Source organism: Callorhinus ursinus, unplaced genomic scaffold (genome assembly GCF_003265705.2).
Source record: "Callorhinus ursinus isolate GAN/ISIS: 27379988/994484 unplaced genomic scaffold, GSC_fseal_2.0 scaffold7, whole genome shotgun sequence".
NCBI lineage: Eukaryota > Metazoa > Chordata > Mammalia > Carnivora > Otariidae > Callorhinus > Callorhinus ursinus.
In genome coordinates this window covers 75481214-75499691 of record NW_027397069.1, presented here as the reverse complement: position 1 = coordinate 75499691, position 18478 = coordinate 75481214, and the positions used below count along the sequence as shown (strand labels likewise).

Below are 18478 nucleotides of genomic sequence, written 5' to 3'. Positions count from 1 at the left end.
TCCCGGGCTCGGCCGCGCCGCCGCCTCCTCCGCCTCCTCCTCCTCACCAGCGCTAAACCCGGGACTGGACCGAGCGGAGTTGTGCGTGTTGCCGAAGAGAGGTGGGCCGGGGGAGGGGAGGTTCGTTCCGCGGAGCCGCAGCCAGAACCGGGTGAGGCTTATCCCCGCTGTCTTTCCAGTCCAGGTCCGCCGATAGTGGGGGTGGCTGGGAGCAGCGCAGCCTCGGGAGGAGGAGGCGGAGGCGGAGGCGACTGGGGAGGCGGAGATGGGTGAGGGCAGCCTCCGGAGCCTCCCACCGACCCGGGATTAATACCCCGCGGCGCGGCCGCCGTCGCCGCTGCCGCGTCGGGGCCTCGGGGGCTGCTCCGGGCTCCGCTCATGTCACAGGCGTCTTCGCGTGCGGCCCGAAGGGCTGCGAGAGTGAGGGCGAGGCCGGGAGGGCTGGGTGAGGCGGACGCCAGAGGCGGGGGGTCGCTCGGGGGGGCGGGGGCCGCCCGGGCCGGGGCGGTGGGAGGTCGCGGGGTATTTTTCCTTTCTTTCTTGCGGGGGGGGGGTGGTGGTGGTGGAAAGGTGGGGGGAGGGGCGCCTCAGTTCGTTCTCGCGCTCTCGGGGCTGCGCTCCCACCGTCTCTGCGGTAGCCTGAGGTCCCCAAGTTTTTCGGGGCGAGGGTGCTGCCTCTTCCCCCACCCGGTCCCTTCCGTCGCTCTTCTCTTCCCTGGGCTGCGCTGCGCGGCTCTTGCTCCTCACGTATTGTTTGGCTGGGTCTCTAATGGCGGACGGGGAGGCAGCGCTGCCGGTCGCCGACTGCAAGGGGGGGGGGGCAAGTCTCGGGCCCAGGGCAACTGCTTGGGGCAAATATGGGAGATAGCAGCCCGGCGGTGACGTGAGCCGCCCCTTACCTCCGAATTGGTGCCGGGAGTGACGGGGATGACGCTGGGTGGGCAAATTTAGGAGGGAATACAATTCCCTTGCTGGCGTCGAGGCAACGTTTGCCCTTCCCCCCCTCCCGCCCCTTCCCAGTAGCAGGCTTGGTGCCCTCCAGCCTCCTCCCTCCAGATTTTGCCTTTCACGTGGGTTTTGGCCCCAGATATATATTTTGCGCGGTTTTGCTCTACTTTACGTAGGAGGGGATTGTTGGTCGCGGGCTGGGGAGTAATAATGGAAGGGCCAAACCTCCTTGACCTCTTATTCCCTTCTCGGCTTCCTCCTGGTGGAAAGGGCTTAGTTCTCCCACCTGGTTGGATGTTCTTGATCCATTTTTCATTTTTCCTCTTACCCCAGGACCAGGAATCGCCTTCAACCCTATCTGGTGCATCTTTGGCAGAAAGTGAGGAAAACACCCCCATTGTGAGTCCTTCGCCTCTAATTTGTTGATATAGAGGACGTTGTCAGGTTGTAGGGGTTCAACCATGGGACTTATCTATCCCCGTTGTTTTGAGGGGGAGGAGCTTTCCCTTGGGTGGCAGCTGCCCCCGGGGTGAAGCCTGGGTAATGGCTGGTGAGGCAGCTGGGAGTGGGCGCTGCTGTTTCCACCGCTGCAGACATCTCTCCTGCTGCTGCAATACCAACCTCAGCAACCAGACGACGGGCTCCTGCAGCTGCTCACGTTACCCGGGAGGAGGGGTGGTGCAAAGGAGGGCATATTTCTGGTGCCCTCTAGAGTTCCAAAGTGGGAATTGTAGTTATTTCGTTTTAAATGCTATGCATGCAACCATCTTTAATACTTTTTCTTTCTTTACAATGGATAATTGATTGTAGGTATTGGAAAAATAGAATCATTTAACTTTTTGTTTGTGTCTGATTTAAGTTCAAGAGTTGGTAGATCTCTACATGACTTTGCTTAGGAAAGGGCATGAAGTTCACTCTTCTAGTGCTCTAGTTTATCCAACTAGGTAACTAGCTACTGTGCTGATTAAACTACTCTACTGCTCCAGATAATCTCTTACTCGTCCATCTTCTGTTTAGTCTTCACTTGAGTCATTCTTGAATGTGTCACCTGAGTTATTGTTTAATGCTTGTAATTTGTTGGTTTTAAGGAACAGTCTTGTAATATGGTAGACCGTAAAATAAACATAACCAGTCAAAATTTCTGTCAATTCAGATTAGTTATAAAATATCAGTGAAGCTAGCACTCTGGACACAGTGTATTTCCTGAGCTCTGGACACATTGTATCTCATTGACAGTTGATATTGTAACTTGTAGCTCTTTGTCAGAGGTGAGTCATATAGTAGCTTATGCTTAAATATTTAGTCCCAAATGGATCAAAAGATAGTTAATAGATGATGAATATTTGCTGAATACTGATCTGAAAGATAATGTGAGGATGGCAACTTGTATTTTATTTTATTTTATTTATTTATTTGACAGAGGGAGACAGCGAGAGAGGGAACACAAGCAGGAGGAGTGGGAGAGGGAGAAGCAGGCCTCCTGCTGAGCAGGGAGCCCGATGCGGGGCTCGATCCCAGGACCCTGGGATCATGACCTGAGCCGAAGGCAGACGCTTAACGACTGAGCCACCCAGGCTCCCGGCAACTTGTATTTTAATACACAACATTCTAGGCTCAATGCAAGGCACTTTCATGTATTATTTCCTTTAATTTTAGCAAGTAGCCTGCAGAGTAATAAAAGTAGCACATGTTGAGCCCTTATTGTATGCCAGCACAATTCTAAGTTTTAAAAAAAATGTTTATTATGGAAACTTAAATTTATGAGTGAGGACAGTATGCTGAACCTTTGTGTACCTGTCATTTACATTCTATAATTATCAACACATATCCCAACTGATTTTTAATATGAATTAAGTAATAAATCCTCACAAAATGAGGTACTGTGTGGTAGTGTGATATTGTGAGAGACCAGTGATACATGTACTGTTTTTATTTCTAATTTGTAGAGGAAGAAACAGGCATAGGGAGGTACCAGGTAGTAATAGTAGTATCAGACAACCAGTGTCATCAAAGTGCCTGAGTTCAGCAACTATGCTGCCCTGTTTTAAAGTACATAATATACTGGCTTTACACATTTGGAAATTGGAACAGTGAAAAAGCCAAGGTTGAATCCTCTCAGCTTATGTTCTTTTCCTAGAGAACAGGTAAATAGCAAATGTTTGAATCTTACTGAGTACCTTTTTAAAAAATAGTAGAATCACACAGTTATCATTAGATTATTTTACTGCCTTATTCAAAAACCGTCTATTTGAGGGGCTATGGGGTGGCTCAGTCGGTTAAGTATCTGCCTTTGGCTCAGGTCATGACCTAGGGTCTTGGGATTGAGCCCCACATTGGATTCCCTGCTCAGCAGGGAGTCTGCTTCTCCCTCTGTCCTCTCCCCCCACACCCCGGCTGGTGCGCGTGCATGCACACACATGCGCGCACACTCTCTATCTCTCAAAAATAAATAAAATCTTTAAAAAAATGTCTATTTGTATCAGAAGTCATATATTCTTTTTCACTATGCCTGTGCTCAGTCAGAGTCTATAAATGTTTCTTAAATACTGCAACTTGAATGAATATAACTTGTCTGATGAGTTTAAGGCTCTTTTCAGGTAGTAAGTCATTGATATAATGGATCAGGGATCAGATCTTTCACATAGAGGGGCAATGCTTATTTTATCACCACATATTTTCACAAAAGATTTAACTTTCTCAGATTTTTTTTTCTTTGTTCTTAATTGTGATGTTGATGGGGGAAGGCTGGTAATTGGTTATATTTAATAGACATTTGGAGAGGAGTTCATACAAAATGTATAACCAGGACTATCTATAATGTCAACACATACACTAATGAAAGCCATGGTTCTTTCTGATAACATCAAAATGTGGTCCTTCTTATGCTTAATGATTTAGCTCAGAATTTAAAATTCCTTTGCTTAAAAAGACTAATGGTGCTTTAATGTGCCAGACAGTAAGGTGAGGATAACCTGATGATTTAATTGACCTTGACTAAATAAGTTCTTTATTATACTTATTATTGGGCACTTTATGTGAGTTAGGTGTTTTTATGTGTGCATACGAAGTGTTTCAGCAGTTAAAAATACTTAGTATATTTATGGCACCTTTCTTTAGTGCTTCCTTAATAGTATGTATGCCCCTTCTCCTCCCTGTCGTTTTATAGATTTTTTAAAAATAGAGTGAGAGCGTGTGTGTGCATAAATGGGGGGTGGGGCAGAGGGAGAAGGAGAGAATCTCAAGTGGACTCTGAGCTAAGTGCAGAACCCCACTTGAGGCTTGATCGCACGACCCTGAGATCATGATCTGAGCCAAAACCCGAGTCCCACGCTTAACAGATTGAGCCACCCAGCTGCCCCCCTGCCTGTCCTTTTAAAAACTTGGGGGAAGGATACAGGGTGGTCTCTACTTTTCCATGTTACATAATCTCATGAGGCGGACTTTTGTACCTCATGTGGTGAGACAACCCTGAATCACTCAGTTATCACACAGATGCTGATATAGGAATGATATAGGAATGTTTCAGGCTTTTGCATGGATATAGAGCTTGATGTATTGTCTTTGTATGGCAGTGGGGTTTTTTTTGTTTTTGTTTTTTTTTGAGAGGGAGAAGGATGGGGAGGGGCAGAGGGAGAGGGAGAGAGAGAGTCTTAAGCAGGTTCCACTCTCAGTGAGAGCCTGATTGCAGAACTGGATCTTACAACCCCAAGATCATGATCCCAGCTGAAATCAAGAGTCTGACACTTGGGGCGCCTGGGTGGTTCAGTTTTAGGCATCTGCCTTTGGCTCAGGTCAAGATCCCGGGGTCCTGGGATCGACCCCCGCGTCGGACTCCCTGCTCAGCAGGAAGCCTGCTTCTCCCTTTCCTACTCCCCCTGCTTGTGTTCCCTCTCTCTCTGTGTCTCTCTCTGTCAAATAAATAAAATCTTAAAAAAAAAAAAAAAAATCTGACACTTAACTGAGCCACCCAGGCACCCCAGCAGTGTTCTTTTCTTAAAGATCATTCTATTTTGCCCTTGTTTGAGGTACAAAAGTGCGTAAACAATGCATTTGAGACGAAGTGAGTCTTACAGTCAGATACTGTAGTACTGTGATGGAAAGAATATATATGAAATACTGGGAGCTCTGTGTTGTCAGACTGTGGTATAATTAGAAATTTTATATTTTTTGTCTTTTAGGCATTAATATCTGTCTGCCCCATTAACAATATTAATGTATATATTACTATATTGAATAACATTTATTTTAAGAAGACTTTGGCATATTCAATTTGCTTGTGTGTTTTTAGATGAACCCAAATGCAAGTGTTTTCTCCCACTGTATTCTCAAATAGTATTTGTGTAGGGCATTTTAAGTTACTTTGACTCCATGCATTTTCCATTTTTTAATTTCAGTTGGTTAATTTTCTTCTATTCCTGTCAGGGAGTAGAACTGGGATTTAAGTCTTGAACAGGTCTTTTGAACTCTTCATATGTAAACGTTCTTTTCCACAACTAATATGTAAGACCTGTAGAGTTGTCAGTGAGAAAAATTGCTGTTGTATAAATCCATAATTTTTAACTATGGGACTCTGGGTAACAGTTGGATTTTGTATTTTATTTTGGTTGTATACCAGCAAGAAAATTCTGTTTTACATAATTAGAGTTGCAAATTTTTTTATCTGCAAACTGTTTTTTAAACAGGTCACTTTGGCTTCTTAGGTTTCTGTTATTAAAATAAAAATGGGAAGGGAATTATAAGGGCCAGGACCAAACACAAACTTAGTAACACCATAAATTGGTCATCTTAAATGTGTTAAAATTTGGACAGTGAGCATATTTGTTTTGTTGCATATTTTAAAATCTATTAATTTTTTGCATCAAGTGTTATATAACACTTTGGAACTGCAGAAAAAATTTTTGTAAACCAATGGGAAAATCTATTGTGGAGTTTAAAAAGGATGTTTAGAGAGGTTTACAAAAATCACTTGGTCACATGACTAGTTTGGGATTTGTTCTTTTGTTCTGTTTTATTTTTAACTTAATAGCAGTACATTGAAAGTTAGAAGTAATAAAATTTAAGAAAAATTCATGGTCCTTACATTGAAAGAAGTATATGACTGTTGGGGTTTTATTTTTATCAATTTGATTACTATCCTGTAAGTATTAATACTTAATATTACAAGAAATGATTTGAGAGTAAACTTTTGATATTAGGGTAAGTAGGTAATGATTATTTAATAGGTCTGGTTTAAGAAAAAACTTTTGAATATTTGTTTCATTATTACATGTTCTCTAGTTTTTGTTTATCCTTGAAGAGTTACATTACTGTTACAGAATTTTAACCATTGCTTTTTAATATCAGTAGACTGCCAAGGATCAGTTTTCTCCTACTTCTCCAGAGTGTTCTAGGTTTTTTTCCTCTGGTGTTCCTAGTGAATTTGAAGGTTGAATTTGTTACGTGAATTTAAAATTTAAAGGTTAAAAAAAATACACCTGAACTAATAAAATGTTACATGCCAATTACATCTTCATTAAAAAAGTTTTAAAATACTTTATTCTTTTTTTTAAATTTATTTGAGACAGAGAATGAGAGAGAGAGAGAGCACATGAGAGGAGGGAGGGTCAGAGGAGAAGCAGACTCCCTGCTGAGCAGGGAGCCCGATGCAGGACTCGATCCAGGGACTCCTGGATCATGACCTGAGCCGAAGGCAGTCGCTCAACGAACTGAGCACCCAGGCGCCCCTAAAATATTTTATTTTTAAATTATTAAATATTTTAGTATGGTTCTCATTTAAAATTAATATTAAATTCTAATTTAAGAGTAATTGTAATTTACTAGGAATAGAATTGTTGCAACCTCATTAAAAAATTGGGAAAGATGTTGCAATTCTTAGAGTAAACTTCTTTCTAACTACATTTAGGTTGGATAAGAAAAATACTTAAATGGCGATTTTAAGTAAGATTGTGGTGCTTAGTTACAGATTTCAGAGAGAAGAAAGTTCACAAAATGTGATATACAATGAGACAAATTCTTTAGTTTTTTTGCTTTATGGCAATGCCAATACTTTTGCTGTAGCCATGTTATAAGAGTTTGGAACTGAAATTATGGTTTTGTAACTTAAAGAGACTTTTTTTGTAATACCGGAACAGTTTTATAATAATCATTTCTAAGAGGCATGTCTTTTGACTAGAAAGTGTAGTATTTCTTGGACTATTGAGCCAGCTGGACCAGACTGAGAATGAGAATAGTTCAGGGTAATCAGGGCACTGCAGAAATCATTTATTCAACAATTTATATAATGTAATGTTTATTATATATCAAGTAATCATAAAAAATATGTTGTTAGTAGTTGGCCAGCACTTTTTTTTTAAAGATTTTATTTATTTATTTGACAGAGGGAGAGAGACAGTGAGAGGGAACACAAGCAGAGGGAGTGGGAGAGGGAGAAGCAGGCTTCCCGCTAAGCAGTGAGCCTGATGCGGGGCTTGATCCCAGGACCCTGGGATCATGACCTGAGCCGAATGCAGATGCTTAACGACTGAGCCACCCAGGCGACCCTGGCCAGCACTTTCTTTGGCTCAGTTTTGGAAGAGCATTTCATTTAGATTTCTAATGCTACCACTCTAGGACCCTAATTTGGAATTTGTAAGATTTTGGTTAGGCCAGTAATGATCAGATTAGTGAATTTTGTTTCCAGTTCTGTAGAACTAAAGAAATACTGGAGTAGAAGTAAAAATTTAGTTTAAATAAAATTTTTATTTTATCCTATCTCTATTTGTATTTTTTTTTCTTCACAGCTTGTCATATTTTAATTATTTCAGTTTATTTCTGGCCCTAACGTGGTATTTAAATTCTTACATGTTTATAGTTCTATGTTTTTGAAGTAATGGAAGTTTTGTTTTAATTTGGTTATATAAAATTACTGTAAGATTAAGCTGGTTTTAACTTTACAATTTTATTATTTATTTATTTATTTACTTTTAGAGAGAGAGGGTGCGTATACTTTCGAGTAGGGAAGGGATGGGGGGGAGAGATAGAATCCCAAGTAGACCCCACGCCCAGTGCAGAGCCGGACGGGGCTCCATCCCATAACCCTGAGATCATGACCCAAGCTGAAATCAAGAGTTGGACACTTTTTTTTTTTAAGATTTTATTTATTTATTTGAGAGAGAGTGCGCACGCACACGAGTGTGGGGGAGGGGCAGAAGGAGAGGGAGCAGCAGACTGCTGAGCAGGGAGCCCAGCTTGGGGCTTGATCCCAGGACACTGGGATCTTGACCTGAGCCAAAGGCAGACAGTTAACCGACTGAGCCATCCAGGCACCCCTTAACTTTACAACTTTAATTACTATGAATATAGTCTCACTTTGTGTTTTTATTTTTGTTTGACTCTCTTAATATTACATAGTTCTGTTTCTTAAATAAGTTTTAACTCCTGCTTAGTAAGTCATTTCATTCTATATCTGAACAGTTTTATGTTGCATATCAAAGAGAAACTTCTTTTCTAGTTAGTCTTTGTCTTCCATGACCCAAACTCCTGATTTCTATTATTTTTTCTTCATTTGTATATTACATTTTCCATCCTTATGTCATTGCTCAGCTGGTTTCATCCTATCTTCCTCCTGGACTTTAGTGGTCATTTGTTTTTCCCATTTCTAACTGCTTTTACATTTAGAAAAAAAAATACCACACAGTATCAGTACTTTTTTTGCTCTACTGGTATGAGGCATATCCAAATTTTAGTAAACTTTTGAATTTGCTGAGATCATGGAATGTGGGTGTGGCTCTAGTGGTATGTTGGTGCCTCACATGGAAGGAGAACTAGTGGGACTTAATTTGAGTTTTTTCTGCCTAATAAAGTTAGTTTTGTTACTTGATGTTGCTAGGGGATTTGCAGTGTGACATGAGTTTGGAGCCAAAGAGACTGGGGTTCAAATCTGCCCTTGCTTATGAGGGAACTTTTGGGATGATGAAAGTTTTCTTAAACTAGATTGTGATGATAACTGCATAAGTGTATAAATTTACAAAGAACTGTCAATCTTTCCACGTAAAATGAGTGAATTTAAAGATTTATTTATTTTAGAGAGAGACAGAAAGTGCACTGGTGGAGGGAGGGGCAGAGGGAAAGGAAAAGAGAGAATCCTGAGCAGACTCCCCATTGCAGGGCTCGATCTGAGGACCCTGATCAGGTTCATGACCCTAGTGAAATTGAGAGATACTCGCCTGATTCAGGGAACCCTAAAATAAGTAAATTTTTGTTGTATGAAAACTATGCCCCTCTAAAATTGTTAAAACCAATTTCGCTCTACCATTTATTTACCAGTTTGTGATCTTTAGTAAGTTATTTAACCTCTGAGCCTTAGTTTACTCAACTGACAAATGAGTAAATGCCTGCTTTTCTGTGATTGCTATGAGATAAAAATTAAAAATCATACAGAGTATGTGACTGGCCAATAGGTGCTCAGTTAATAGCTGCTAAGATTCTTAATCTGAATGGACCAAACATCGTGAATTTTTTTGCCACCATTGGTAAAATAAACTCACTGAATGCTCATCTGATAGTAGAGGGAAGGAAAGCTTTCTCTTCACTGATTTCTCTCTGCCTGCTCCTGTTAGTCTATAAGTGTGCTAAAGTGCTCTATCCTTTGGAATCTCTGCGGAATCTTTCCACACCTCCTAACTGCTTCATTTTCCCCTTATTTTTCTAAAGAAAATTTCACTGATTTGTGCTCGCAACACTATACCAAATCTGTATTTTTGAGGTTTCTAATGATTTAATTGTCAAATCCTTAAGTGCTTCTTTTTTTGTCTTAATTATCTAGCATTTGAAATTTAATATTCCTTGAAACTGATTTCTGGGACTGCAAACTTAATGTGGTCTTATACTTCTATCTCCTTTACTTCCTCTCATGTGGCTCAAATGTTGAGACCTTTAAGAGTTCTTATGTCCCAAAGCACTCAGGTCCCTCTAGTTTTGTTTTGTACATTGACTGTAGTCCATTGTGTTCAGTAATAGGGAGTTATATTTACAAGGCGACTTTCATCCTATTCCTTATTCCAGTCTACAGCCAGATTAATTTTTCATAAAGCCCAGTCTGATCACATTGCTCACTTTGTAAAAATTTGAGAGATTCTTGTTGGCATGTGAAACAAAATAGGAACTAAGCTTTAAAACCCTTAAAAAGGGCGCCTGGGTGGCTCAGATGGTTAAGCGTCTGCCTTCGGCTCAGGTCATGATCCCAGGGTCCTGGGATCAAGTTCCGCATCGGGCTCCCTGCTCGGCAGGGAGCCTGCTTCTCCCTCTGCCTCTGCCTCTTTCTCTCGCTCTCTCTGACTCTCATGAATAAATAAATAAATAAAAACATTAAAAAAAAATAAAACCCTTAAAAAGAAGAAATCAATTAGGAAATGTGTTATATGTGATTTTTAATAGGTTCTCAGTGTTGATTTTGAAGAGATAATCATGTAAATGAATGAGTGTAAACAATGAAGCACAATAGGTAATATACAGACATTAGTAGTTACTTGCATGTCAGACCAGGACAGTCCTTAATATTTTGGTTATAAAAATAAAACATGCCCTTAAAATCTTAAAATACTAAAAAATGTGATATAGAAAATGGAAGTTTCCCCAGTCCCATTTTATTTGAGATATTTACATTTTTAAATGTGTATTCCTATAATTTTTCCCTGTTATTCATACTAATATTTTGCATGTATATTATTATCAATAATTGACATTTTCTACACAAGTCTGACATTCTTATAATTCCTTCCCTATCCTTATGTTGCAAAAATCTTCCGTTGATTAACGTTTGAATTCTAGTGGTTGATGTATTAGAATAGTTCATAAGTCTCAGTTCTTTGTAATTGAGGGATAATGTGGTATAATGAAAGGTATGTCCACTTAGGGCACAAACTGGTTTTGCACCTAACGGCGACGGTAGAACATAGGGAAGCTACCTGCTTACACAAAATAGTTTATTCATCTGCAAATTGGGGTAGTAACAATAATAATATATTTAAGATACCTATTATAAGGTAAATTTTAAGGTTGTTGTGATGAGTATGCTACCAAGTATGTCTTTTATAAATGGTAGTTAGTGTTTTATTAGCAATGTGATAAAATTCAGGGACAAAAAAGTAGAACTCAAGTCATGAAGGGGTTGAATAAAAGGTATAAACTGAAATAAGACTGTGCCTTTGCTTCAGAGTTTTACATATTTACTAGATCGAAAAAAAACATTGAATTGTAAATGATGGGTAGGATTGTCTATTTACTTTCTGTAATTTGTCTACCAAAGGGGAGGAAACGCAGATTTTCTTTGGTATACTCTATTTCTCTTTGTATTCCTTTCATCTTAAGACCAATCAATGAACATCTGAAGAACATATCTCTGGGAGAGGATGCTGGTAAAAATTGTCATGAGTTTCAGGGCGCCTGGGTGGCTTAGTTGGTTAAGCCTTGCCTCTGGCTCAGGTCACGATCCCTGCGACCTGGGCTCCAGCCCGGTGTTGGACTCCCTGCTGATTGGGGAGTCTGTTTTTTCCTCGCCCTCTGAAACCCCCCCCAACTTGTGCTCTTGTGCTCTATCTTTCAGATGAATAAATGAAAAATCTTGTCATGAAAAAAATTATGAGATTTGAATCTTCAAAAACAGAGGGAATAGATTTTTCTTTAGTAATAATCTGTATTGGACAAATAGATTCTTAGTACCTGAAGCCTTTTTGAATCTGTGATCTCATTTGCTTATTGATGCAGTATTATTGTTTCATTAGGTTAGACGGGTCTTAATCATGGGACTTCTGAACTCGTGTAAACAAAGTATATTCTTTTTGTAAAGCCCTTTATTCCATCATGTTAAAAAACTGGGTAAATTTGGTATCAGACGGTCATTATACTAGATCATAGATTTGGAATACCAAGTGTTTTAAGAATAAATACATGTTTCCAAATTAACATACATGGTTGAAGTTTACTTGTTTTATTGTAGATTTTAAACTACCTATGGAGAAGGAGGTGTGGGTTTATTTAACTTTCTTGGTGAAGGGTTAAAAAGGGATAGGGCATGATAACCTTTTATTAGGGTCTAAGATTAAGCCGTGTTACTAATTAGGTAGATTGAAAATGGAAGTAATAAAAAGTCATGACCAAAGACACAGGGCAGAGATTTTTATTATTTTGTCTTTTGAAGACATTATTTTAATTTCTTGTTTTATAATGGGTAAACTGAAGCTCAAGGGTAAAATGATTGTTTTTTGGGCCACAGGAAGGGAGGGATAGATAGAGCTAGAATTCAGTTGTAGGGAGGTGATGGGGCGTAGCAGCAAAAAACCAAAGAAGAACCCACAGAAGTTATTTGTTACCTTCCATTATTAGAAAAAATATTCATTCAGTAATTATTCAGGCATTATGTTAACTACAGAGGATACAGTGATAGACAATAAACATAGGTCTTTGCCCTCATGGAACATGCAGTCTAATGGTGGATAGATACAGTTACAAGTAAACAAAATTACAGACTGGATAACTGCAGCTGAGGAAATGTGTGTGATGATGCGAGTATAATAAGGGAGAATTTATTTAGACCAGAGATGGGTTAATGAAGTGTTTGATGGGGAAGGCTCTTGAGAGAGTGACATTTATTTTTATTTTTTTAAGTTTATATTGTAAATTCCAGTTAACATACAGTGCGATACTAGTTTCAGCTATATAATACAGTGATCCAACACTTCCATATATTACCCAGTGCTCGTCACATTAAGTACACTCCTTAATCCCTATCACCTATTTTATTTTTTAAAAGATTTTATTTTTATTTATTTGACAGCACAAGCAGGGGGAGCCGGAGGGGGAGAAGCAAGCTCCCTGCTGAACAGGGAGCTCGATATGGGGCTTGATCCCAGCACCCTGGGATCATGACCTGAGCCAAAGCAGATGCTTAACTGACTGAGCCACCCAGGTCTCCCCCACTCCCTTACCTATTTAACCTATCCACCTCCTTTCTGGTAACCATCAGTTTGTTCTCTATAGTTAAGAGTCTGTTTTTTGGCTTGCCTCTCTCTTTATTTTTTCCCTCTGTTGGTTTTGTTTCTTAAATTCCACATACGAGTGAAATCATATGGTATTTGTCATTCTTTGACTTACTTCACTTAGCATAATACTCTAGCTCCATCCATGCACATGGCAAGATTTCATTCTTTTTTATGGCTGAGTAATACTACACACACACACACATACACACACACACACACACACACACACACACACACACCCCCCCCCCCCCCCCCCCATATCTTCTTTCTCCATTTGTCAATCAGTGGACACTTGGGCTGTTTTCATAACTTGACTATTACAGATAATGTTGCTATAAACATTGGGGTGCATGTATGCTTTTGAATTAGTATTTTTGTATTCTTTGAGTAAATACCTAGTAGTGTGATTGCTGGATCGTAGGGTAGTTCCATTCTTTTTTCTTAAACGTGTTACTTTAGAGAGACAGAGAGAGGGTGCATGCACATGTGTGCACAAGCATGGGGAGGAGCAAAGGGAGAGGAAGAGGAAGTCTCTAGGAGACTCCATGCTGAGTGAGGAGCTTGACATGGGGAGTGATCACAGAGTCTTGAGATCATGACCTGAGCCTAAACCAAGAGGTAGACGCTTAACCTACTGAGCCACCCAGGTGCCCCAGGGTAGTTCCATTTTTAACTTTTTGAGGAAACTCCATACTGTTTTCCAGAATGGCTGCACCACTTTGCATTCCCACGAACATTGCAAGAGGGTTCCCCTTTTCCACATCCTCACTAACACCTGTTGTTTCTTGTGTTATTGATAGCCATTCTGTCAGGTGTAAAGTGATATCTCATTATAGTTTTGTTTTTTTTTTTTTTTTAAATTTTATTTATTTATTTATTAGAGAGAGAGAGCACATGAGAGGGGGAAGGGTCAGAGGGAGAAGCAGACTCCCTGCTGAGCAGGGAGCCTGATGCGGGACTCGATCCTGAGACTCCAGGATCATGACCTGAGCAGAAAGCAGTCGCTTAACCAACTGAGCCACCCAGGCGCCCTCTCATTATAGTTTTGATTTGCATTTCCCTGATAATAGGTGATGTTGAGCATCTTTACATGTGTCTGTTGGCCATCTGTTTGTCTTTAAATGTCTGTTCATGTCTTCTTGCCCATTTTTTAATTGGATTGTTTGTTTTTTTGGGTGTTGCGTTTTAAAAGTTCTTTATATATTTTGGATACTAACCCTTTATCAGATACGTCATTTGTAAATATCTTCTCCCATTCCAAAGGTTGCCTTTTAGTTTTGTTGGTTGTTTTCTTCACTGTGTAGAAGCTTTTTATTTTGTTGTAGTCCCAGCATTTTTTAATTTATTTTATTTCTTTTTAAGTAAGCCTTAAGCCCAACGTGGGGCTTGAACTCAACGACTCCAAGATCAAGAGTTGTATGCTCTACCAACTGAGTCAGCCAGGTGCCCTTTAATAGTTTATTTTTTATTTTGTTTCCCTTGCCTCAGAAGATGGGGGAGTGACATTTATACTGAGACTGGAAAGACGTTCAGAAGAGATTGTTTCAGACACCGTGGGACAAGGAGGGTTTTGGACCCTTCCATGAACTAAAAGAAGACTTAGTTTAGCAGAAGCCTAATGGGCAAAGCAGTGAAGAATAGTGCTGAAATTGAGCCTAGCATGTAGGCAGGGATCAAATGTGGCAGGAATCTTACAAGTCGGGGAAAATCTTAGATTTTCTCCTAAGTACACTGGAAAGCTATGTAAGAAGTGATTGGTATAGTCTGATTTAATTTTTTAAAGGATCTTTGGGTGTTCTGGGAAGTATGGTAGGTAATGTCAGTTATCCAGAAGCAAAATGGTGAATTTTTATGGCTAGAGGTATATCAGAAGAGATGGATCAAAGTGGACAGTTTCAATATTTATTTTGGAAGTAGGATAGGACTTGGGGATGACATGGCTGTAAGTGAAGAAAGAAAAAATTAAGAATGACCTGAAGGTTTCTGGTATGAGTAGCTAGACACATAATTTCCCTAAATGGCAGACTGGAGAATGTGTGGTTATGAGAGTGAAAGAGCAAGTTAAAAGTACTAGATGTAGGAAGTAGGCAGTTCAGGATTTTGAAACATCTTGCTTGAGATAAATTAAGGAGACTAGGGTATTGGTAATATTTAAAAATAAGAGAATGGATGAGATCCACAATAAAAGTGAAAGTTACTTGAAAGTAACTTGCAGTTAAATTGTGGTCCTATGGGAAAGAAATTATTCCATATGCCTAGAAATTCTGTGCCCTAGAGATAACCTGAATGAGTTGATTTGTTTATTAGATCAAAGGGATTTTTGTTTAGACTCTATCATAACTCTTGAATGGATTTTTAGTATATTAATGAAACAATTTTTATCATTTTCTAAAGCCAGAGTAGCATCATTGTAGATATCTGATGAAGATATGTTAAAAAACTTTTGTGACTAGATTGTAAGCATCATGAAGGCATTATCTATCTGTTACGTCATCAGTCATTGGTCTGCTGGCCCCTTCCCTCACTTCCTCAGAGATTAGTAGTGGTATTATCAATTTAGTGTTGATTACTTCAAATTCTTTTCTGTGTACAAACTAACATGTACCCATGAGAATTATATAGTAATTTCATGTGTGCATTTTAAAATCATGTGTACTATACATATCTTTCTCCAACTTTTTTCACTTAGTGGTATGCCTTAGATATCTTTGAGTTGGTACATGAAGATCTACCTCTTTTTTTAACTGTTGTGTGATATTTCATGTGATAGATTTAACGTAGTTTAGACATTCTAGTGATGGACGTTTAGTCTTTTTGCAATGTTTCATTATAATGCTACACAGAATATATGTGTAGTAGTTTCTCTGGGTTCATGCGTGTTTTTGCTAGGGGGAAGTTCTGAGAATAGATGTGAGAATAGGAATTGCTGAGTCAGAGTATATACATATATGTCCTAATAGATAACTGTCAGATTGTCTTCCACTGGACCACTATATTGATTGCATTTCCACTAGTTTCTCCACATTCTTGTGAACACTGGATATTATCAAATAAATTTTTGTCTATTTATTTATTTATTTTAAAGATTTTATTTATTTGAGAGAGCGAGAATGAGAGAGAGAGAGAGCACATGAGAGGGGAAAGGGTCAGAGGGAGAAGCAGACTCCCTGCTGAGCAGGGAGCCTGATGTGGGGCTGGATCGGGGGATTCTGGGATCATGACCTGAACCAAAGGCAGATGCTTTATCCAACTGAGCCACTCATGTGCCCATTTGGAAAATTCTTTATCTCCTTCAATCTTAATGGAAAACTTTGCTGGGTAGAGTAATCTTGAATGTCAGTGTTTTTCTTTCAGCACAAAAGTTTTTAATTTTGATGTCCAATTTATCTAGTTTTTCTCTTATTGCCTATGTTTTTAATGTCTTGTATCCAGGAAATGGATGCTTTGGACAAATCCAAAGTCATGAAGCTCTCTGTTTTAAGAGTTCTGTAGTTTTAGTTCTTTAAATATAGGTATTTGACCCATTTTGAGTTAATTTTTATATATGGTGGAAGGTAAGGGTTCTATTCTCTCTCTCTCTTTTTAAAATAACTGTACTTTATCATTGAATGGTCTTGGCATCCTTGACAAATCATTAGACCAAATATCTGGAGATTTCTTTCTGGGCTCTCTGTTCTATGCCATTGTTCTGTATATTTGTCTTTATGTCAGTACCAAGCTGTTTTTTTTTTTTTTTTTTTTTTTAAGATTTTATTTATTTGACAGAGAGAGACACAGTGAGAGAGGGAACACAAGCAGGGGGAGTGGGAGAGGGAGAAGCAGGCTGTGGGGCTCAATCCCAGGACCCTGGAATCATGACCTGAGCCGAAGGCAGATGCTTACGACTGAGCCACCCAGGCGCCCCAGTACCAAGCTGTTTTAATGTACTGTAGCTTTATAGTAAGTTTTGAAATTATTCTTGTCCCTTGAGATCCATGTGGATTTTGGGATGACACTGCAAAAAACATTTGGGTTTTGATAGGGATTTCATCAAATCTGTAGATTGCTTCAGGTATAGTATTGTCATCTTAATGTTAATCTTCCAATCCATAAACATAAGACATTTTTCCATTTATTTGTGTCTTTATTTTTCTTTCAGCAATGATTTGTAGTTTTCAAAGATTTATTTATTCATTTTATTTATTTGGCAGAGAGAGACACAGTGAGAGAGGAAACACAAGAAGGGGGAGTGGGAGAGGGAGAAGCAGGCCTCCTGCTGAGCCTGATGTGGGGCTCGATCCCAGGACCCTGGGATCATGACCTGAGCCGAAGGCAGAAGCTTAATAACTGAGCCACCCAGGCGCCCCTGTAGTTTTCATAGTACAAGTCTTTCAACCTCTTCGGTGAAATTTATTTCTATGTGTTTTATTCTTTTTGATGTTATTGTAAATTGAATTGTTTTCTTAATTTCCTTTTTGGATTATTCATTGTTAGTGTGTAGAAATACAACTGATTTTTCATGTTGATTTTGTATTCTGAAACTTTGCTTAAGTTTTCCACTATAAGGTCGTGTAGGGCTGCCTGGGTGGCTCAGTTGGTAAGGCATCCAGCTCTCGATTTTGGTTCAGGTCATGATCTCAGAGTTGAGATTGAGCCCGAGGTCAGGCTCCATGCCCAGTTCAGAGTCTGCTTAAGATTCTCTTTCTCCCTCTCCCTCTTGCCAACCATCCCCCCTTAAAAAAACAAAAAACAAAAAAAAATTATGTCATCTGCAGAAATGATTATTTTCCTTTTTCTCTTTGGATTCCTTTTATTTCTTGCCTAATTGCTCTGGCCAGAACTTCCTGTAATATGTTGAATTAAAATGATGAAAGTAGGCATTTGTTCATCATTCTAATCTTAGGGGAAAAGCATTCCATCTTTTACCATTGTGATGGTAAAATCTATTTTTTTTTCCATATATGGCCTTTATCATGTTGCAGAAATTTCCTTCTCTTGCTAGTTTATTATTTTTATCATGAAAGCATGTTGTGTTTTGTCAAAATCTTTTTTGCCTCAATTGAGATGATCATGTGTTTTTTTTCCCCCTTCTGACTATAAATATGGTATATTATTTTGATTTTCTTAAGTTGAATTACCCTTGCATTCTGGGATAAATCCCACATAGCCATGATATATAATCTTTTTATTATGCTCCCGGTTTTGATTTGCTATTTTGTTGAGTTTTATATCTATATTCATAAGGAATGTTGGCCTCTAGTTTTCTTGTAAGGTCTTTGTCTGGATTTGGTATCAGAGTAATGCTGGCCTTATAGAATGAATTTGGAAGTGTTCTCCCCTTCAGTGTTTTGGGACCAGTTTGAGAAGGATCAATGTTAATTCTTCAAATGTTTGGTCGAATTTATCAGTGAAGCTATCTGTTCCCGGATATTTCTTTGTTGGGAGACTTTTGATGGCTGATTTAATCTCCTTGCTTATTGTAGTTCTATTTAGATTTTATTTTATTTAATTTTAATTTTATTTTATGTAATCTC

At 39.2% G+C, this 18478-nt stretch overlaps 1 protein-coding gene across 4 annotated transcripts in view; it reads left to right on the top strand.

Moving 5' to 3' along the window:
* The first annotated feature begins 22 nt into the window (after positions 1-22).
* The window catches only part of ZMYM2 (zinc finger MYM-type containing 2), a 106997-nt gene continuing 88541 nt past the window's right edge, over positions 23-18478 (top strand). For 2 of the 4 annotated variants that reach the window (XM_025875213.2, XM_073894801.1), the window contains exons 1-2: positions 23-151; positions 1282-1347. The gene's annotated coding sequence lies outside the window, so the exon portion shown is untranslated. Of the gene's footprint in view, positions 270-1281; positions 1348-18478 lie in introns of all 4 variants that reach the window. The other 2 variants (XM_025875212.2, XM_073894802.1) reach the window with 2 other exon arrangements.